Genomic DNA, 23,153 nt, shown 5'->3' with positions numbered 1-23,153 from the left:
GTAATGTGCGGGCATACAGTAAGTGCTCAGGAATTGGAAGTCATTGTTACTATGTTTCACTCGTTCTACAAAAATAAGAGGCAGGATGGGAGGCAAACATCAAGGTGGAGACCGTCCAGCACTCTTTCAGGCTAATTCTAATAGAAATGCTGCTTTGGGGTTTGTTCCTAATCTTGTAGCTCCCAGGACTTTCATCTGTAGCCTACTGGTCCTTGCTGCTTTATCCAGAATCAAGAAAATCTGTCTCTTTGCAGAGTTCACCTTTTCCAGAAGCTGCCTAAGAAAGAGAAAAACAAAGCCCAGTTTCCCAGGTTGCTATTCTCTGAGCATAAGAAAAGCCACTTGGAGGGTACCATGAGCGGAGGACGAAGAATGAGATGGAGGCACAAAAGTTTAGTAGAGGAAGGTGCGGGTCCCCAGGCCCCTAGAAGCCGGCTGTCTTCCAGGTCTAATTGCAGCACATTCCTGAGATCTGTCATCACCAAGCCATGATGCAAACGCCTCAGCATTGTGGGTGGAGAGGAATTAGAATATCTATGAAAGTCACACAAAAACATGTGCTGACCCCTTCAGACCTATGACCATATTCTAAGTGGAGCCAAACTAAATGAAATCAAGGTCTCTGTCCAGCGTTTGAGAGCCAGTGAAAATAGGAACTCAGTGTTTCTCTAAATACACAGAGTGTATTACCTTAGTCATAAAATTGGGGACTTTCAAATCTAATTTGTTCAGCCCTAGTGCTGTTGAAGGCTGGGCAGGGTTCCAAAGGAAATCACCTCCACGCAAACAGAGATTAGCAGCTCTCCACTGGAGACATATGGGAATGATTCCCTATAATCTCCAGTAATTGTGGCTGCATTACATTCAAATCCTGTTTTCAATTTTCTTAAACTTCTAGACTGATTGTGTTATTAAATCATGCTGGCTGATGTGTTTAATAAGGACCTATTAAATGTTTATAAAATTAGGGAAATAAATATGGGCTTTTAGTCAGATTGCCCAATGGATCTGGTAACCTATTGTTAAAATAACAGCCCTGCTGTTAAAACTGCTTCTCCTGACTGCATTGGCTGGTACTCACTTTAAAACATTATCCCAACATTCGTGCAGAGCTGTTTATTCTAACACTCCATTCACGAAAGAATTTGAGCCCCGCCCCCTCCGTAGGCTCCACTCCATTAAAAAAAAGAAATACATTCAAAGAAGACTAACTAGCTGTAACATATAGTGTCTTGGCTGTCAAGAAATGTCACCTCTGCTTCCAAAGAAGTAGTGATACCAACAATTTTGAGAGAAGACCCAGAGGGACCAGTTTTGTTGTTATTGTTGAAACCTTCACCTGGCTTAATTTCAGCATAGAAATTGCATTTAAGTTCCCCAAGGCCTTCAGTCGGAAGGTATGATTGGCCTTTAGAGAGGGAAGGAAAACTTGGTTAGAATTTATACAGCAGGGACAGAGAATGAACACAATCTACACTTCAGACAGATGGGCTTACTTAGGAATTATTTTATCCATTGAATCTTGGTGATTATGGCTGGCTTGAGAAGTTTAGAAGTTCTCTATGACATGGCTCAGACTAGTGCAGTACCATTGGCTTCACTGGTCTTTGAAAGCAAAGACTAGCAGAATGGATTCAGGCATGGAGGGCGACTCTCTCTTAAGAGGGAAGAATGGAGCATGGACCAAGTTAGGGGGCTTGCCTTTAGCTTTATATTCTGTAGCCTCTTGACCTGGGAGAGGTATTTCCTGGTCCAAGAAACCTTCTTTTCCTTACCTCTAAAATGGAGATATTGACTGTATCGACCTCTTGTGTAGATTAAATAGGACGTCGTGTCTGGCACACAGCGGGGGCTCCAGTGTGGTTGCTTAAAAAACGAGAAGTGGAGAAGTAGAGGCGATGGTCCAAATCAGTGATCTCTTTTGAAGTGCTAAAAATAACTATGAAGCTATGTTAACAATAAATATTAATACAATATTAGCTGTCTGAGCATGCTCCTGAGTGTGGCATTAAACCCAGTACCGCATGATTCTGTCCAAAGCAATTCCCTAACACAGACACAAAACCATAACTTCAGTCCTCCCTGCCAAAACACTCTCAGCCACCTGGCCTTAAACCACAGTTTCCTACACCCTCAACCACAGCTCAAATAATTCTGTTATCTTCAGGGCAAATGCAAACCCCACTTTCTTGGATGGATTAACCTTTGAGTTTCCCCTAAGGAAGGAGAGGGCAATTAAACAATCTTTCTGGCACTTAAAAAAAAAAAAAAAAAAAAAAAAGCCAACAAACCACATCATTATCTTGGTATAAACACACCCCCTTAAAATATTTTATTTCTAACAAGTGTGTACTGAGTTCCCCAACTTGCCTACTGCCTCCACCCCCATTCCAGAATATGGTAAAATGATTGGGGGGCTGGCCTGGTTCATATTAGAGACTCCGCAATGTTGGGGGAGAATTGGATACAAGGTTAATATTTGGCAGAACCTTGTAAATGACCTGATTGTTATTTTATATTGGCTACAGCCTCCAAATCACTGCGTCTTGCCAGAAAGACCTGAGTCTGGCCAGGTAGTTACACACAACAGTGTCATAAGCCTGCTCCATGGAGGACAAACACACAAACAGAGTAACTGTGTGTTTGTGTGTGTGTGTTTTCTGTGAGTATGTGCACAGGCCCCCGCTGTTCTGCTTATGCCCAGCCAAAATACAGCAGAAACCCAGCACAGCAATTATTTTTACGAATTTTGTTTCGGTCTGCCCTCAGGGGAACTTCTCCCAGTTTAATTGTCTGGGGGGATTGTTTCCTTGTGGGATTTTATTTCAAAACATTCCTGTTAAAATTTCTTTCTGAGGGGAAAGGAAAGAGAGGATGACTTTTTTTTAATCTCCTTAAGCACACAAACCCACAATCACATAAAAATTCACCAAACTATGTATTCTGAAATTAATAGAGGTGTTTTGTGATGCATAGATTTTTAAATTATTTGTCTAAAGATATGTTTGGAATTGATTAGATTAAAGGTGTATAAATCTTGAGTTCCCTTCCCCCACTCCCATGCCTTGGAAATGAATTCAAGCAAACCAACTGAATTTTAAGTTAAGACAAACGGGGGAGAGATCATTCATCTCCAGTTATACATGAAATAGCTTATAATAGTGGATGCTGAGTTCATGAAGTATATGTTCGACCCCCTTTGATATAAATTCCATCATCAGCTCACAAAGAAATTGTATTTATGCATAAGACAGTGCTCTCTAACATGAACTCCTATAAATTATGAGAACAGAAAATCCAAATTTATAAGATGCCATTTCTGGATTTATTTTTAATGCTCTTTCCCGCATATTACCAAACAAATGCCACATTAGCAGAGTATGAAAGGCTTTTTACTGGCATAAGCTACGGCCATGAAATTCACAGCACAGTCTGGGCTGGGTTTAGGTGCAAATGAAGGAGCAAACAGAAAGTGTGAGAGGGATCCCATGCTTGGGGTTGCTTAGGAGGTCCAAAGGCCTGTTATTTCCTGTAGTGTAGATAAGCTCGTCATTTTTCCTGGAAGGAAGGCACATTTCCTGATTTGTTAACAATAGTAAACATAGGTGATCACTGGCATTTCCTAAGAAATGTTTGTTTTCCCTTCCAAACTCCACACGTAGGATAAGACTTAATTCTCCTCTCTCTATCTTCTACGAATTCATTCAGCAGTTCATGTATCTGTTCATGCATTCATTTATTCATCAACTGTTATCGACTGCTTCAAGTGTGTCAACCATTCAGCTATGGAACTGAGGATATGGAATCTAGAAGGAAAATAATACAGGGTAGTAGTTAGAACACAAGCTGTCAAATCATTCTGCCTAAGTTATACATGAAGAAATAATAATAGTATTAATAATATTGCTTACTTGGTACCAGCCAGTATTCTAGGTTTTACACTATTACATGAGTTAACTCATATAATATTCCTACATACCTATGAGGTTAGATGCTATAATTTATTTATTTTAACTATGAGAAACTCGGTTTAAAATGATCTGATAGTAAGGAATAGAGCTGGCATTTGAACCCATGGTTTCAAGGTCAGCAGATTGAACCACTAAGTTGAAAAAAGTAGGTGTTCCTAAATCAAGCCATCAGTCAATCATCAATCCCCCAGCTCTGCCTTTCTCTGACTGTGTGACCTTGGGTAAGTTAGTTAACCACTCAGTGCTTTAATTTTCTTATCTATAAATGGAGATAATAATAGTACCTGCTTCATATCATAGTGGTGACAATTAAGGGAAAACTTATACATGTGCAGCACTTAGAACAGTGCCTGGCACAGGTATGTGCTCAGTGCTCACTCTTAATAGCAATTATCATCATTATGTGACAAATCTCCTTTCTTGTTACATACAATGGATGCATTAAGATATCAGGGTTTGGCAAGATAGAAGAATAAATGGCTCCACTGATTGTCCCCACCATAAGGACACCAATTTAACAACTATTTACACAGAAAAAAAAAAAAGACAAACCTTCATAACAAGCAAAAATCAGACGAGTCTTCATCGTACCTGGTGTTAAGTTTGTATTGCTGAAAGAGGCACCGAAGAAGAAAAACAGTCCGGAATCTCTGATGCCAGGCCTCCCCAACCCCCTGCAGCAGCTATGTGGTGCTGAGAGTGTCTTTGGATGCTGGGGGAGGGAGAGCAGAGAAACTGTGAGGCATTGAACTCAGTGCTGTCCTGTTCGAGCAGAAAGGAAAATTGAACCAACTCAGCTGACGCTTGCCCATGGAGGGAGCATTTGAACCAACCCTAGCCAGTAGTTGAGGAATCAATGATCCTAGAGGCCAGAAGCTTGAGTGCCTGTAGACCTCCCCACTGATGGCTACAGTGCTCTGAGGTGCTAAGTAAACTTGAAAAGCAGTCTAGGCCATAAGAACTGCAACTCTTGGGTGAGTCCTAGTGCTAAACTGGGCCCAGAGAGAGTTGACTGGGGAGAACTCAACATACTGAGACACAAACTGGGGTGGCTAAGGAAATGCTGGCCTCACCCCTCTCCTAACCCCAAGTTGCACAGCTTCCAGCTCCAAAAGAGACCCCTTCCTTTTGCTTGTGGAGGGGAGAGGAAAGAGTGGAGGGGCTTTGTCTTTCTTCTTGAATACCAGCTCAGCCACAGCAGGACAGGGCACCAGTCAGAGTTGGGAGGCCCCTGTTTCAGGCCCTAGCTCCCAGACAACATTTCTAGACACACTCAGGGCCTAGAAGGGAATTCGCTGCCTTGAAGGGAAGGACTCAGTCCTGGGAGAATTCATCATCTACTAACTAAAGAGCCCTTGGACCCTGAATAACCAGCAGCAATACCCACATACTACATCAAGGGCCTTGGGTGAGCCTCTGAGACTTGCTGGATTCAGGAACCAGCACAGCTGTGAGAGGGTAGAACACCGAGCAGGCTCTTGGAGTCCCTGATTCCAGGACTTGACTTGTGGATGGCATTTCTGGACCTGCTCTGGGCCAGAGAGGAGCCCAGACTTGAAGAGTGACTCCCAGGCCAGGCAGCATTCTCTACAAGTTGACTTAAGAGCTCTGGGACATTAAGAGAACATCCTTGGTAGTCTTACTATACTCCCCATGGCCTATGGTGGTGGTGGCTACAGGGTAAGGCTCCTCTGCTTTTGGAAAGGGGAGGAAAGACTGGGAATGACTGTGTCTTGTGGTTTGAGTGCCAGCCAAGTCACAGTAAAACAGAACACCAAGTAGACTTCTAATGTTTTTGACTTTAGTATCTAACTCTTGGATGGTACTTCTGGACCCACCAGGGCCTCGGGAAACTCGTCATTCTGAAGGGAAGAAGAACACAGGCCTGACTGGCTTTGTGACCTGCTGATTATAGAGCCCCAGGATCCTGAGTGAACATAAGCGGTACCAAGGGAGTGGCTACAGCAGGACTTGGGTGAGACTCAGTGCTGTTCTGGTTTCAGGTCTGACCCAGTGCAGTCATAGTGGAAGTGGCCACAGGGATGCTTGTGTCACTCCACCCCCAGCTTTAGGTGGCTCAGAAGAAAAAGAGAAAGAGAAAGAGAAAGAGAGAGAGAGAGATCTCTATTTGTTTGGGAGAAAGTAAGAAAAGAGAACAAGAGTCTCTACCTGGCAATACAGAAAATTCTTCCAGACCTTGTCCAAGACCACCACCAGTCTGCAAGAACCACAGCTGTTACTGGTCTTGGGGTATTCCCTAAACCAGATACAGCTTAGATTATAACACCTAAGTACTTTCAAATATCTGGAAAGCTTTCCCAAGAAGGATGGGTACAAACAAGCTCAGACAGTGAAGTCTACAATAAATACCTAATTCTTTTTTTTTTTTTGAGACGGAGTCTCATTTGTCACCCAGGTTGGAGTGCAGGGTCGGATCTTAAGCCACTGCAGTTCAGCCTCCGGTTCGCAGACCATTCTCCTGCCTCAGCCTCCGAAAGAGCTGGGACTACAGGCGCCCACCACCGCTAGTTTTTTGTACTTTTATTTTAGTAGAGACGGGGTTTCACCATGTTAGCCAAGATGGTCTCGATCTCCTGACCTCGTGATCCGCCTGTCTTGGCCTCCCAAAGTGCTGGGATTACAGGCTTGAGCCACCGCGCCCGGCCAAATACCTAATTCTTTAATGCCTAGACACCAAAGAATATCTACTAACATCAACACCATTCAGGAAAACATAACCTCACCAAATGAACTAAATAAGCCACCAGAACCAACTGAGAAACAGAGATATGACCTTTCAGACAGAGAATTCAGCAGTTGTAAGCATTATCAGATAAATACAGAGAAGAAATTCAGAATTTTTTTTTTTGAGGCGAGTCTCGGCTTCTGTGGCTCCAGGCTGGAGTGCAGTGGCCGAATCTCAGCTCACTACAAGCTCCGCCTCCCGGGTTTACGCCATTCTCCCACCAGCCTCCCGAGTAGCTGGGACTACAGGCACCCGGCCACCGCCTGGCTATTTTTTTGCATTTTCTCAGTGGAGACAGGGTTTCACCGGGTTAGCCAGGATGGTCTCGATTCCTGACCTCGGATCCGCTTCCAGCAGATTTAACCTAAAGAAGACTACCTCAATGTATTTAATAATCAAATTTCCAAAGGTCAAGGATAAAGAAAGGATCCTAAAAACAGCAAGAGAAAGAAACAAATAACATACAGTGAAGCTCCAAAATGTTCTACTTGGAAGTCTACATGGTGTCTGCAACAGACTTTTCAGTGGAAACTTTACAGATCAGGAGAGAGTTGCATGACATATTTAAAGTGCTGAAGGAAAAAAAAACCTTTTACCCTAGAATAGTATATCTGGTGAAAATATCCTTCAAACATGAAGAAGAAATAATGACATTCCCAGACAAACAAAAGCCGAGGGATTTCACCAGACCTGTCCTACAAGAAATGCTAAAGGGCGCACTTCACTCAGAAAGAAAGAGATGGTAATGAGCAAAAAGTAATGGCCTGAGGGTACCAAAGTCACTGGTAATAGTAAGTACACAGAAAAACACAGAATATCAAAACACTAACTGTGATGTCTGAACTACTGTTATTCTAAGTAGAAAGACTAAATGATGAATCATTCAAAAATAGCTACAACTTTTGTAGACAAAAGACAGTACAATAATATATAAATAGAAACAACAGAAAGTTAAAAAGGAGGGGGACGAAGTTAAGGCATAGACTTTTATTATTGTAGTTTTCTTTTTGCTTGTTTGTTTATGCAAACAGTGTTAAGTTGTTACCAGATTACATAATGGGTTATAAAATAGTATTTGTGACTGGGTGCGGTGGCTCATGCCTGTAATCCTAGCACTTTGGGAGGCTGAGGCAGGCAGATCATGAGGTCAGAGATTGAGACCATCCCATAATATGGTGAAACCCCATCTCTACTTCAAAAAATACAAAAAATTAGCCAGGCATGGTGGCACATGCTTACTTGGGAGGCTGAGGCAGAAGAATTGCTTGAACCTGGAAGGTGGAGGTTGTGGTGAACCAAGATTGCACCACTGCACTCCAGCCTGGGTGACAGTGAGACTCTGTCAAAAAAAAAAAAAAAAAAAAAAGTATTTGTAAGCCTCATGGTAACCTTAAACCAAAAAACATACAACAGAGACACAAAAAAATAAGAAGCAAGAAACTAAATTCTATCACCAGATAAAATTACCTTCAATAAAGGAAGATAGGAAAGAAAGAAAACAGGAAGAGAATACCACAATACAACCAAATTTTTTTTTTGAGACGAGTCTTGCTCTGCCCCAGGCTGGAGTACAGGGTCGGATCTCAGCTCACTGCAAGCTCCGCCTCCCTCGGTTCACGCCCCATTCTCCTGCCTCTCAGCCTCCCGAGTAGGCTGGGACTACAGGCTTCGCCACCTCAGCCTCGCTAGTTTTTGTATTTTAGTAGAGACGGGTTTCACTGTTAGCTAGGATGGTCTCGATCTCCTGACCTCGATCCGCCCCATCTCGCCTCCCAAAGTGCTGGGATTACAGGTTGAGCCATCACCGCCCAGAAAATAAATTTTAAAATGGCAGGACTAAGTCCTTACTTCTCAATAAAAATATTGAATGTAAATGGACTAAATGCTCCAATCAGAAGAGATAGAGTGGCTGAATGGATGTAAAAACAAGACCCATTGATCTGAGCCAACAGGAAACACACTTCACCTAAAAAGACATATTAGACTGAAAAAAAAAAGTGATGGAAAAAGATATTCCATGCCAATGGAAACCAAAAAAGAGTAGAAACAGCTATACTTATATCAGACAGAAGAGATTTCAAGACAAAAACTATAAGAAGAGATAAAGAAGGTCACTATATAATGATAAACAAATTAATTCAGCCAGAGGATATGGAGCACCCAGATATATTAAGCAAATATTATTAGAGCTAAAGACAGAGAAAGGCTCCATTATGATAATCACTGGAAACTTCAAAACCCTACTTTCAGCATTGGACATATCTTCCAGACAGAAAATAAAGAAACATTGGACATAATCTGCACTATAGAACAAATTGATCTAATATATATTTATAGAACAATTCATCCAACGGCTGAAGAATACATATTTTTTTTCTTAGCACATGGATCAGTCTCAAGTATAAATCATATGTTAGGATACAAAACAAATCTTAAAACATTCAAAAAATTTGAAATAATATTAAGCATCTTCTCTGACCACAATAGAATAAAACTAGAAATTAATAATGAGGAATTTTGGAAACTATACAAATACATGGAAATTAAACAATATGCTCTTGAATGACCAGTGGCTTAATGAAGAAATGAAGAAAGAAATTGAAAAATTTCTTGAAACAAATGATAATGGAAACAAAACATATCAAAACCTGTGAGATACAGCAAAAGTAGTATCAAGAGGGAAATTTATAGCTGTAAGTGCTCACATCAAAAAAGAGAAAAAACTTCAAATAAACAATCTAACAACGCATCTTAAAGAACTAGAAAAGCAAGAGCAAAACAAATCCAAAAGTAGTAGAGGAAAAGAAATAATAAATATCAGATCAGAAATCAATGAAATTGAAATGAAGAAAACAATAAAAAAGATCGATGAAACAGAAGGGTTTTTTAAAAGTTAAACAAAATTGACTAACCTTTAGTGTGACTGAGAAAAAAGGAGAGAACATCCAAATAAATACAACGAGAAATGAAAAAGGGGCCATTACGACTGACACTGCAGAAATTCAAAGGATAATTAGTGGCTACTATGCACAACAATATGCCAATAAATTGGAAAAGCTATAAGAAATGAACAAATTTCTAGACAATACAACCTACCAAGATTGAACCAGGAAGAAGTCCAAAACCTGAACAAACCAATGACAAGTAACACAATCAAAGCTGTAATAAGTTTCCCAGTAAAGAAAAGTCCAGGACCTGATGGCTTCACTGCCGAATTCTACCAAATATTTAAAGAGAAACTAATTCCAATTTTACTCAAACTGTTTCGAAAAATAGAGGAGGAGAAAATTCTTCCAAACTCATTCTACAAGGATAGTAATACCCCAATACCAAAACCAAAGACACATGAAGAAAATAAAACTACAGGCTACAATATTCTATATTACATATACTATACTACAATATTCATCTCTGATGAATAGTGATGCAAAAATTCTCAACAAAATACTAGTAAACTGAATTCAGCAATACATTGGAAACATCATTCATCATGATCAACTGGGGTTTATCCCTGGGATGCAAGGATGGCTCAACATGAGCAAATTAATCAATGTGCTACATTATATCAACAGAATGAAGGATAAAAACCATATGATCATTTCAATTGATGCTGAAAAACTATTTGATAAAATTCAACATTCCTTCATGATAAAAATCCTCAAAAAAACTGAGTATAGAAAGAACAGACCTCAACATTGCAAAAAGATCATCATGCAGGCACGTAGTCATCAGGTTATTTCAAGGCAAGACAAAGGAAAGAATCTTAAGAGCTGTGAGGCAAAAGTATCACATAAACTATAAAAGAAAACCTATCAGATTAACAGCAGATTTCTCAGGAGAAACCTTACAAGGTAGTAGGTATTGTGTCCTATTTTTAGCCTCCTTAAACAAAACAATTATCAGCCAGGAATTTTGTATCCAGCGAAACTAAGCTTCATCAATGAAGGAAAGATACAGTCTTTTCCAGACAAACAAATGCTGAGAGAATTCACCATTACCAAGCCAGCACTATAAGAACTGCTCAAAAGAGCTCTAAATCTTGAAACAAATCCTCAAAATACACCAAAATAGAACTTCCTTAGGCATAAATTTCACAGGATCAACATAACAATAACACAATGAAAAAGGCACAAAGTATTCAGGCAACAAATAGTACGATGAATAGAATAGTACCTCCCATCTCGATACTGACATTGAATGTAAGTGGCCTAAATGCTCCACTTAAAAGATACAGAATAGCAGAATGGATAAGAGTTCACCAATCAAGTTTCTTCTGTCGTCAGGAGACTCACCTAACACATAAAGACTCACATAAAGTTAAGGTAAAGGGGTGGAAAAATATATTCCATGCAAATGGATACCAAAAGCAAGTGGGAGTAGCTATTCTTATATCAGACAGAACAAAACAACAGCATTTAAAAGACAAAAAGGGACATTACATAATGATAAAAGGACTAGTCCAACAGGAAAATATCACAATCCTAAATATACATGCACCTAACACTGGAGCTTCAGCATTTATAAAATAAGTACTACTAGACCTAACAGCTCTAGACAGGTCATCAAGACAGAAAGTCAACAGAGAAACAATGGACTTAAACTATACCCTACAACAAATTACTTAACAGATATTTACAGAACATTCTATACAATAACTGCAGAATATACATTCTATTCATCAGCATATGGAACATTTTCCAAGATAGACAATGTGATCGGCCACAAAACAAGTCTCAGTACATTTAAGACAATTGAACTTACATCAAGTACTCTCTCAGACCATAGTGGAATAAAATGAAATCAACTCTAGAAAGAACCCTCAAAACCATTTAAATACATAGAAATTAAATAACCTGCTCCTGAATGATTATTGGGTCAAAAATGAAATCAAGATGGAAATTTTAAAAATTATTTGAATTGAATGATAATAGTGACACAACCTATCAAAACATCTGGGATACAGCAAAAGTGATGCTAAGAGGAAAGTTCATAGTACTAAATGTCCACATCAAGAAGTCTGAAAGAACATAAATAGACAATCTAAGGTCACACCTCATGGAACTGGAGAAACAAGAACAATCCAAACACAAACCCAGCAGAAAAAAAGAACAAAGATCAGAGTAGAACTAAATGAAATGGAAACAACAACAACAACAACAACAACAACAAAAAATACAAAAGATAATGAAACAAAAAGCTGGTTCTTTGTAAAGATAAATAAAATTGATAGACCTTTAGCAAGATTGACTAAGAAAAGAAGAGAGAAGATCCAAATAAGCTCAATTAGAAACAAAATGAGAGATACCACAACTGATACCACAGGAATACAAAAGATTATTCAAGGTTACTATGAACACTTCCATGTGCATAAACTAAAAAACCTAGAGGAGATGGATAAATTCCTGGAAATATACAACCCTCTTAGATTAAACCAGGAAGATATAGAATCTCTAAACAGACCAATAAGACACAGCAAGATTGAAATGATAATTTAAACACTGCCAACAAAAAAAAGTCCAGGACCAGACAGACTCACAGCTGAATTCTATCACACATTGAAAGAGGAATTGTTACCAATACTCTTGACACTATTCCGAAAGACAGAGAAAGAGGGAATCCTCCCTAAATCATTCTATAAAACCAGTATCACTCTAATACCAAAACCAGGGAAAGACATAAAAAAAAAAAACTACAGACCAATATTCCTAATGAACATAAATGCAAAAATCCTAAGGAAAATGCTAGTGAACCTAATTCAATAGCATATCAAAAAGATAATCTACCATGATCAAGTGGGTTTCATACCAGAGATGCAAGGATGGTTTAACATCAATAAATGGTTTAAGTTAATAAATGTGATACAACACATAAACAGGATTGAAAACAAAAATCACATGATCATCTCAATAGATGCAGAAAAAGTATTTGACAAAATTCAGCATCCATTATGATTAAAACTCAGCAAAATCGGCATAGAAGGGACATACCTTAAGGTAATAAAAGCCATTTACAACAAACCCACAGCCAACATTATACTGAATGGGGAAAAGTTGAAAGCATTTCCCCTGGGAGCTGGAACAAGACAAGGATGCCCACTTTCACCACTTCTATTCAACATAGTACTGGAAGTCCTAGCCAGGGCAATCAGACAAAAGAAAGAAATAAAGAGCATCCAAATTGGTAAAGAGGAAGTCAAACTGTCACAGTTTGCTGACAATATGATCATATATCTACAAAACCCTAAAGACTCATCCAAAAAGCTCCTAGAACTGGTAAATGAATTCAGCAAAGTTTCAGGATACAAAATTAATGTACACAAATCAGTAGCTCTGCTACACACCAACAGTGACAAAGCTGAGAATCAAATCAAGAACTTAACCCCTTTCACAATGGCTGCAAAAAAATAAAATAAAATTCTTAGTATATCTAACCAAGGATGTGAAAGACCTGTAAAAGGAAAAAAACTACAAAACACTGCTGAAAGAAATCATAAATGACACAAACAAATGGAAACACATCCTATGTTCATGGATGGGTAGAATCAATATTGTGAAAATGATCATACTGCCAAAAGCAATCTATGAATTCAATGCAATTCCCATCAAAATACCATCGTTCTTCACAGAACAAGAAAAAACAGTCCTAAAATTCATGTGGAACCAAAAAAGAGCCTGCATAGCCAAAGCAAGACTAAACAAAAAGAACAAATCTGGAGGCATCACATTACCCAACTTCAAACTATATTATTAGGCCATAGTTACCAAAACAAAATGGTACTGGTATAAAAATAGGTGCATAGACCAATGGAACAGAATAGAAAACCCAGAAATAAAGTCAAATTCTCACAGCCAACTGATCTTTGACAAAGCAAATAAAACATAAATTGGGAAAAGGACACCCTGTTCAACAAATGGTGCTGGGATAATTGGCAAGCAAAATGTAGAAGAACGAAACTGGATCCTCATCTCCCCCTTATACAAAAAAACAACTCAAGATAGATCAAAGACTTAAATCTAAGACCTGAAACCATAAAGATTCTAGAAGATAACATCTGAAAAACCCTTCTAGACTCTGGCTTAGGCAAAGACTTCATGACCAAGAACCTGAAAGCAAATGCAACAAAAACAAAGATAAATAGATGGGACTTAATTAAACTAAAAAGCTCTGCACAGCAAAAGAAATAATCAGCACAGTTAACAGACAACCCACAGAGCGGGAGAAAATCTTCACAATCCATACAGCTGACAAAGGACTAATATCCAGAATCTACAAGGAACTCAAACAAATCAGCAAGGAAAAAAACCCAAAGAATCCCATCAAAAAGTGGGCTATGGACATGAATAGATAATTATCAGTAGAAGATAAACAAATAGCCAAGAAACATATGGAAAAATGCTCAACATCACTAGTTATCAGGGAAATGCAAATCAGAATCACAATGTGATATCATCTCACTTCTGCAAGAATGGCCATAATAAAACAAAATCAAAACATAATAGATGTTGGCATGGATGCAGTGAAAAGGAAAAAGTTTTACACTGTTGTTGGGAATGTAAACTAGTACAACCACTATGGAAAACAGTGTTGAGATTCTTTAAAAAACTATAAGTAGATCTACTATTTGATTCAGCAATCCCACTACTAGATATCTACCCAGAGGAAAAGAAGTCACTATACGTAAAAAGATACTTGCACACACATGTTTATAGCAGCACAATTTGCAATTGCAAAAGCATGGAACCAGCCCAAATGTCAATCAATGAGTGGATAAATAAAATGTGGTGGAGACAGAGGACAAGATGGCCAAATAGGAACAGCTCCAGTCTGCAGCTCCTAGTGAGACCAATGCAGAAGGTTAGCGATTTCTGCATTTCCAACTGAGGAACCTGGCTTATCTCACTGGGACTGGTTAGGTAGTGGTTGCAGCCCATGGAGGGCAAGCAGAAGCATGGTGGGGTGTCACCTCACCTGGGAAGTGCAAGGGGTCAGGGAACTCCCTCCCCTAGCCAAGGGAAGCCATGAGGAACTGTGCCCTGAGGGATAGTGCTATCTGGCCCAGATATCATGCTTTTCCCATGGTATTCGCAGCCCATAGACCAGGAGATTCCCTCGGGTACCTACACCACCAGGGCCCTGGGTTTCAAGCATAAAACTGGGCAGCCGTTTGGGCAGACACCAAGCTAGGTGCACAAGGTTTTCTTGTACCCCAGTGCCTGGAACACCGGTGAGACAGAACCATTCACTCCCCAGGAAAGGGAGCTGAAGCCAGGGAGCCAAGTGGTCTTGCTCAGCGAATCCCACCACCATGGAGCCCAACAAGCTAAGATCCACTGCCAGTACAGCAGTCTGAAGTTGACTGGGGACACTGGAGCCTGGTGGGGGGAGGGATGTCTGCCATTATTGAGGCTTGAGTAGGCGGTTTTCCCCTCACAGTGTAAACAAAGCCGCCAGGAAGTTCGAACTGGGTGCGGAACCCACTGAAGTGCAGCAAACCTGCTGTATCCAGACTGCCTCTCTAGATTCCTCTTCTCTGGGCAGGGCATCTCTGAAAGAAAGGCAGCAGCCCCAGGCAGGGGCTTATAGATAAAACTTCCATCTCCCTGGGACAGAGCACCAGGGAAAAGGAGTGGCTGTGGGTGCAGCTTCAGCAGACTTAAATGTTCCTGCCTGCCAGCTTGGAAGAGAGCAGCAGATCTCCCAGCACAGTGCTCAAGCTCTGCTAAGGGACAGATTGCCTCCTTAAGTGGGTCCCTGACCCCCATGCCTCCTGATTGGGAGACACCTCCCAGCAGGGGTCGACAGACACCTCAAACAGGAGAGCTCCAGGTGGCATCTGGCAGATGCCCCTCTGGGACAAAGCTTCCAGAGAAAGGAGCAGGGAGCAATCTTTGCTGTTCTGCAGCCTCCGCTGGTAATACCCAGGCAAACAGGGTCAGGAGTGGACCTCCAGCAGACCTGCAAAAGAGGGGCCTGACTGTTAAAAGGAAAACTAACAAACAGAAAGCTATAGCATCAACATCAACAAAAAGATGCCCATGCAAAAACCCCATTCAAAGGTCACCAACATCAAAGACCAAGGGTAGATAAGTCCATGAAAATGAGAAGAAAACCAGCATAAAAAGGCTGAAAATTCCAAACACCGGAATGTCTCCTCTTCTCCAAAGGATCACAACTCCTCATCAGCAAAAGAACAAAACTAGACAATGAATTTGATGAATTGACAGAATTTTCTGCATCTATTGAGATAATCATGTGGTTTTTGTCATTGGTTCTGTTTATGTGATGGATTACATTTATTAATTTGCATACATTGAACCAGCCTTGCATCACAGGGATGAAGCCAACTTGATCGTGGTGGATAAGCTTTTTAATGTGCTGTTGGATTCCGTTTGCCAGTACATTATTGAAGATTTTTGCATTGATGTTCATCAGTAAAAGTAAAACACTCCTTAGCAAGTGCAAAAGAACAGAAATCATAACAGTCTCTGAGACCACAGTGCAATCAAATTAGAACTCAGGATTAAGAAACTCACTCAAAACTGTACAACTACATGGAAACTATACAACCTGCTCCTGAATGACTACTGGGTAAATAATGAAATTAAGGCAGAAATAAATAAGTTCTTTGAAACCAATGAGAATCAAGATACAATGTACCAGAATTTCTGCGACACAGCTAAAGCAGTGTTTAGAGGGAAATTTACAGCCTTAACTACCCACAGCAGAAAGTGGGAAAGATCTAAAATCAACACCCTAACATCACAACTAAAAGAACTAGAGAAGCAAGAGCAAACAAATTCAAAAGATAGCCAAAGACAAGAAATAACTAAGATCAGAGCAAAACTGAAGGAGATGGAGAAACGAAAAACCTTTCAAAAACATCAATGAATCCAGGAGGTGGTTTGTTGAAAAGATTAACAAAATAGAAAGACTGCTAGTCAGACTAATAAGGAAGAAAAGAGAGAAGAATCAAATAGTCATGATAAAAAAAATGATAAAGGGTAGATCACCACTGATCCCACAGAAATACAAACTACCATCAGAGAATACTATAAACACCTCTACGCAAATAAACTGGAAAATCTAGAAGAAACGGATAAATTCCTGGACACATACACTCTCCCAAGACTAAACCAGGAAGAAGTCGAATCCCTGAAGAGACCAGTAACAAGTTCTGAAATTGAGGCAGTAATTAATAACCAACCAACCAAAAAAAGCCTAGGACCAAATGGATTCATAACTGAATTCTACTGAAGGTACAAACTGGAACTGGTACCATTCCTTCTGAAACTCTTCCAAACAACAGAAAAAGAGGGAATCCTCCCTAACTCATGTTATGAGGCCAGCATTATCCTGATACTGAAACCTTGCAGAGACACACACACAAAAGGAAAAATTCAGGCCAATATCCCTGATGAACATTGATGCAAAAATCCTCGATAAAATACTGCCAAACTGAATCCAGCAGCACATTAAAAAGCCTATCCACCACGATCAAGTTGGCTTCATCCCTGGGATGCAAGGCTGGTTCAACATACACTAATCAATAAACGTAATCCATCACATAAACAGAACCAAAGACAAAAACCACATGATTTTCTCAATAGATGCAGAAAAGTTCTTTGATAAAATTCAACACCCTTCATTCTAAAAACACTCAATAAGCTAGTTATTGATGGAATATAGCTCAATATAATAAGAGCTATTTATGAGAAACCCACAGTCAATATCATACTGAATGGGCAAAAGCTGGAAGCACTCCCTCTGAAAACCAGCAGAAGACAAGGATGCCCTCTCTCATCACTCCTATTCAACACAGTATTGAAAGTTCTGGCCAGGGCAATCAGGCAAGAGAAAGAAAGGAAGAGTTTTCAAATAGGAAGAGAGGAAGTCAAGTTGTCCTTATTTGCAGATGACATGATTGTATATTTAGAAAACCCCATCATCTAAGCCCAAATTGTATATTTAGAAAACCCCATCATCTAAGCCCAAAACCTCCTTAAGCTGATAAGCAACTTCAGCAGTCTCAGGATACAAAATCAATGTGCAAAAATCATAAGCATTCCTACACACTAATAATAGACAAACAGTGAGCCAAATCAAGAGTGAACTCCCATTCACAATTGCTACAAAGAGAATAAAATACCTAGGAATCCAACTTACAAGGGATGTGAAGGATCTCTTCAAGGAGAACTACAAAACACTGCTCAAGGAAATAAGAGGGGACATAAACAAATGGAAAAATATTCCATGCTCATGGATAGGAAGAACCAATATCTTGAAAATGGTCATACTGTCCAAAGTAATTTACAGATTCAGTGCTATCCCTATCAAGCTACCATTGACTTTTTTCACAAAATTAGAAAAAACTACTTTAAATTTCACGTGGAGCCAGAAAAGAGCCCATATAATCAAGATATCCTAAGCAAAAAGAACAAAGCTGGAGCCATTACGCTACCTGACTTCAAACTATACTACAAGGCCACAGTAACCAAAACAGCATGGTGCTTGTACTAAAACAGATATATAGAACAATGTAACAGAACAGAGGCCTCAGTAATGACACCACACATCTACAATCATCTGATCTTTGACAAAGCTGACAAAAACAAGCAATGGGGAAAGGATTCCCTATTTAATAAATGGTGTTGGGAAAACTGGCTCGCCATATGCAGAAAACTGAAAATGGACCCCTTCCTTATACCTTATACAAAAATTAATGCAAGATGGATTAAGGACTTAAACATAACACCTAAAACCATAAAAACCCTAAAAGAAAACCTAGGCAATATCATTCAGGACATAGGCATGGGCAAAGACTTCATGTCTAAAACGCCAAAAGCAATGGCAACAAAAGCCAAAATTGACAAATGGGATCAAATTAAACTAAAGAGCTTCTACACAGCAAAAGAAACTATCATCAGAGTGGACAGGCAACCTACAGAATGGGAGAAAGATTTTGCAATCTATCCAGCTGACAAAGGGCTAATATCCAGAATCTACAAGGAACTTAAACAAATTTACCAGAAAAAAACAACCCCATCAAAAAGTAGGCGAAGGATGTGAACACAAAATTCTCCAAAGAAGACATTTATGTGGCCAACAAACATATGGAAAAAAAAGCTTATCATCCTTGGTCATTAGAGAAATGCAAATCAAAACCACAATGAGATACAATCTCATGCCAGTTAGAATGGCGATCATTAAAAAGTCAGGAAACAACAGATGCTGGAGAGGATGTGGAGAAAAATAGCTTTTATGCTGTTGGTGGGAGTGTAAATTAGTTCAACCATTGTGGAAGAGAGTGTGGCAATTCCTCAAAGATCTAGAACCAGAAATACTATTTGACCTGGAAATCCCATCACTGGGTATATACCCAAAGGTTTATAAATCATGCTGCTATAAAGACACATGCACACGTATGTTTATTGCAGCACTATTCACAATAGCAAAGACTTGGAACCAACCCAAATGCCCATCAATGATAGATGGGATAAAGAAAATGTGGCACATATACACCATGGAATACTATGCAGTCATAAAAAAGGATGAGTTCATGTCCTTTGCAAGGACACGGATGAAGTTGGAAATATTCTCAGCAAACTAACAGAGGAACAGAAAACCAAACACCACACGTTCTCACTCATAAGTGGGAGTTAAACAATGAGAACATATGGGCACATAGAGAGGAATATCACACATTGGGGCCTGTCTAGGGGTTGGGGGCAAGGGGAGGGATAGCATCATTAGGAGAGATACCTAATGTTGATGACGGGTTGATGGGTGCAGCAAACCACAATGGCACATATACACCTATGTAACAAACCTGCACGTTCTGCACATGTATCCCAGAATTTAGAGTGTAATTTTGAAAAAAAAGAAAATGTGATATATATGTATATATGACATGGAATACTACTCAGCCATAAAAAGGAATGAAATAATGGCATTTGCAGTGACCTGGATGGAATTGGATACTGTTATTCTAAGTGAAGTAATGGAAATTGGAATGGAAATTTCCAAACATCGTATGTTCTCACTCATATGTGGGAGCTAAGCTGTGAGGATACAAAGGCATATGAATGACATATTGGACTTCGGGAACTTGGGAGAAAGGGAGGAGGTGACCATGGGTAAAAGACTACACATTGGGTACAGTGTACACTGCTGTGGTGATGGGCGCACCAAAATCTCAGACATCACCACTACAGAACTTATTCATGTAACCAAACACCATCTGTTCCCCCAAAATCTATTGAAATATAAAAATTAAATGTAAAAAAATCAACATAACAAAATCAGTAGCATTTCTATATGCCAACAGTGAACAATGTGGAAAAGAAATTTAAAAAGTAATAACATTTACAATAGCCACAAATAAAATTAAATATCTAGGAATTAACTTAACCAAAGAAGTGAAAGAGTGTTACAGTGAAAGCTATGAAATACTGATGAAAGAAATTAAAGAGGACACCAAAACATAATTTAAAAATTCCATGTTCATGGATTGGAAGAATCAGTATTGTTATGATGTACACACTACCCAAAGCAATCTACAGATTCAGTGCAATCCCTGTCACAATACCAATGACATTCCTTGCAGAAATAGAAAAAAGAAATCCTAAAATTTATATGGAACAACAAAAGACCCAGAATAAAGTGAAGAAATCACACTATCTGACTTCAAATTACACAGAGAGCTATAGTAATCAAAACAGCATGGTACTGACATAAAAACAGACACATGTATCAGTGGAACATAACAGAGAACCCAGAAACAAATATACGTACCTACAGTGACTTCATTTTTGACAAAGATACTAAGAATATACAATGGGAAAAAGATAGTCTCTTCAATAAATGGTGCTGGGAAAACTGGATATCCATGCGCAAAAGAATGAAGCTATACTCCTATTTCTCACTGTATAAAAAATCAAATCAAAAATTGATTAAAGACTTTAAGACCTCAAACTATGCAACTACTACAAGAAAACATTGGGGAAAATCTCCAGGACACTGGTCTGGGCAAAATTTTCTTAAACAATACCCCAAAAGCATAGGCAACAAAAGCAAAATTGGACAAATGGGATGACTTCAAGTTAAAAATGTTCTGCACAGCAAAGGAAACAATCAACAAAGCAAAGAGACAACCCACAGAATGAGAGAAAATATTTGAAATCTATCCCTCTGACAAGAGATTAATAACCAGAATATATAAGGAGCTCAGATAACTCTATAGGAAAAATTATAATTATCCGATCAAAAAATGGGCAAAAGATTTGAATAGACATTTCTCAAAAGAAAACATACAAATGGCAAACAGGCATATGAAAAAGTGCTCAACATCACTGATCATCAGAGGAATGCAAATCTAAACTACAACAAGATATCACCTCACCCCAGTTAAATGGCTCATATCCAAAACAGGGAATAACAAATGCTGACAAGGATGTGGAGAAAAGAGAACCCTTGTACACTGTTGGTGGAAATGTAAATTAGTAAAACCACTATGGAGAACAGTTTGGAGGTTCCTCGAAACACTAAAACTAGAGCTACCATATAATCCAGCAATCCTACTGGAGTCGGATTCAGTATACTAATTCAGTGTACTAATTCCATTCAGTATACTGAAGAGATATCTGCACTCCCATGTTTATTGCAACACTGTTCACAACAGCCAAGATTTGGAAACAACCCAAGTGTCCATCAACAGATGAATGGATGAAGAAAATGTGGTACATATACACAATGGAGTACTATTCAGCCATAAAAAAGAATGAGATCCTGTCATTTGCAACAACATGGATGGAACTGGAGGTCATTATGTTAAGTGAAATAAGCCACGCATGGGAAGACAAACATCACATGTTCTCACTTATTTGTGGGCTCTAAAAATCAAACAATTGAATTCATAGACATAGAGAATAGAAGGATGGTTACCAAAGGCTGGGAATGGTAGTGGGGGACTGGGGAAGGGCAAGAGGGGATGGTTAAACAGGTACAAAAAATAGTTAGAAAGAATGAATACAACCTACTATTTGATAGCACAACAGACTGACTATAGTCAATAATAATTGTACACTTAAAAATAACTAAAAGAGTGTGATTAGATTGTTTGTAGCACAAAGAGTAAATGCTTGAGTGATGGATACCCCATTCTCCATGATGTCATTATTTCACATTGCATGCCTGTATCAAAACATCTCATGTACCTCATAAATAGATACATCTACTATGTATCTGCAAAAATTAAAAGTAAAACACATTAAAAAGACATAAGGGTTTAATTCTCTCACAGAATGTTGGTTTGGGAAGGAGTGGCTCAGACAAACACAGTGTCCACCTAGCAGAGATACCAAGAAGGTCTTGGGGTCATGAAGGTCAACTATTAATGGTTCAAGTCAAACCACCAGAACAATCTGGTGAAACATCACTTCCATCACTCTGTAGTTCAAGGTAAGTTTGGGGACTGGAAGGACAGTATTCAGTGCAGCTCTCCAAAGCTTCAGTCCACAACCCAAGTCCCCACATGTAGTTCAACTTCCCACCACCCCCCTCCCCAATTATTAGTCTCTTTACAGAAACGACCTGAGGAGGGTCTCAGATCTTCAGGATTTTGAGTGTTTTCTCTTTTTGAAAAAACCCAAAGGCCCTAAGGGCAGGATGCCAAAATATCAAATTGTACAAAAACACTCAACTTCCAACTATTCAATAATAGCTCATTATGTCCATAGAGTGGTTGACAACTCCCTTTCAGTCTCTATCTTCAGAAATCAGCTACTGTCTGTTTAATGTACTATCTTTCGTCTCAGGCAATGTTCTTGAGGGCAAGCAACAGAAACTGAATTGGGCTGCTTATGCAAAGAAATAATTTATCAAAAGGATAGAATAAAATACCAGAGAAAACCATGTTCAGAAACTATTATCCTGAGGCCAGGCATGACGGCTCATGCCTGTAATCGCAGCACTTTGAAAGGTCGAGGCGTGTGGATCACTTGAGGTCGGGAGTTTGAGATGAGCATGGCCAACATGGTGAAACCCTGTCTCCACTAAAAATACAAAAACTAGCTGGGTGTGGTGGTGTGTGCCTTCAGTCCCAGCTATTTGGGAGGCTGAGGCAGGTTGCAGTGAGAACCCGTGGAGGTTGCAGTGAGCCAAGATGGAGCCACTGCACTCCAGCCTGGGCAATAAATAAAGGCTCGGTCAAAAACAAAACAAAACAAAACAAAACAAACCACCCAAAAGTACAAAACTATTATCCTAGAGAAAGACCCCATTTTGCCACAAAATGGAGTTAACAAAATAGCATTTGCTCTGGAAGTGAAGCACCTGGTGCTGGGACTTGTTTATCTCTGGATCAGGCTATCTTGGGGGACCATCATTTTCTTTCCCCCCCTCTTGGAAACTACATCTTGCTGTCCCAGTATCACTGCTAA

At 39.4% G+C, this 23,153-nt stretch overlaps 1 long non-coding RNA gene across 1 annotated transcript in view; it reads right to left on the bottom strand.

The window, feature by feature from the left end:
- Positions 1–2,782: 2,782 nt before the first annotated feature.
- The window catches only part of LOC110743561, a 31,765-nt gene continuing 11,394 nt past the window's right edge, over positions 2,783–23,153 (bottom strand). The window contains exons 2-3 of the long non-coding RNA XR_002522833.2: positions 4,563–4,683; positions 2,783–3,806 (exon numbers count right to left, since the gene is read on the bottom strand). This is a non-coding gene — a long non-coding RNA (uncharacterized LOC110743561). The remainder of the gene's footprint in view (positions 3,807–4,562; positions 4,684–23,153) is intronic.

This window comes from Papio anubis, chromosome 5 (assembly GCF_008728515.1).
Source record: "Papio anubis isolate 15944 chromosome 5, Panubis1.0, whole genome shotgun sequence".
Lineage (NCBI taxonomy): Eukaryota > Metazoa > Chordata > Mammalia > Primates > Cercopithecidae > Papio > Papio anubis.
The sequence above is the reverse complement of the archived record's forward strand: the minus strand, read 5'-3'. Positions and strand labels throughout refer to the sequence as shown.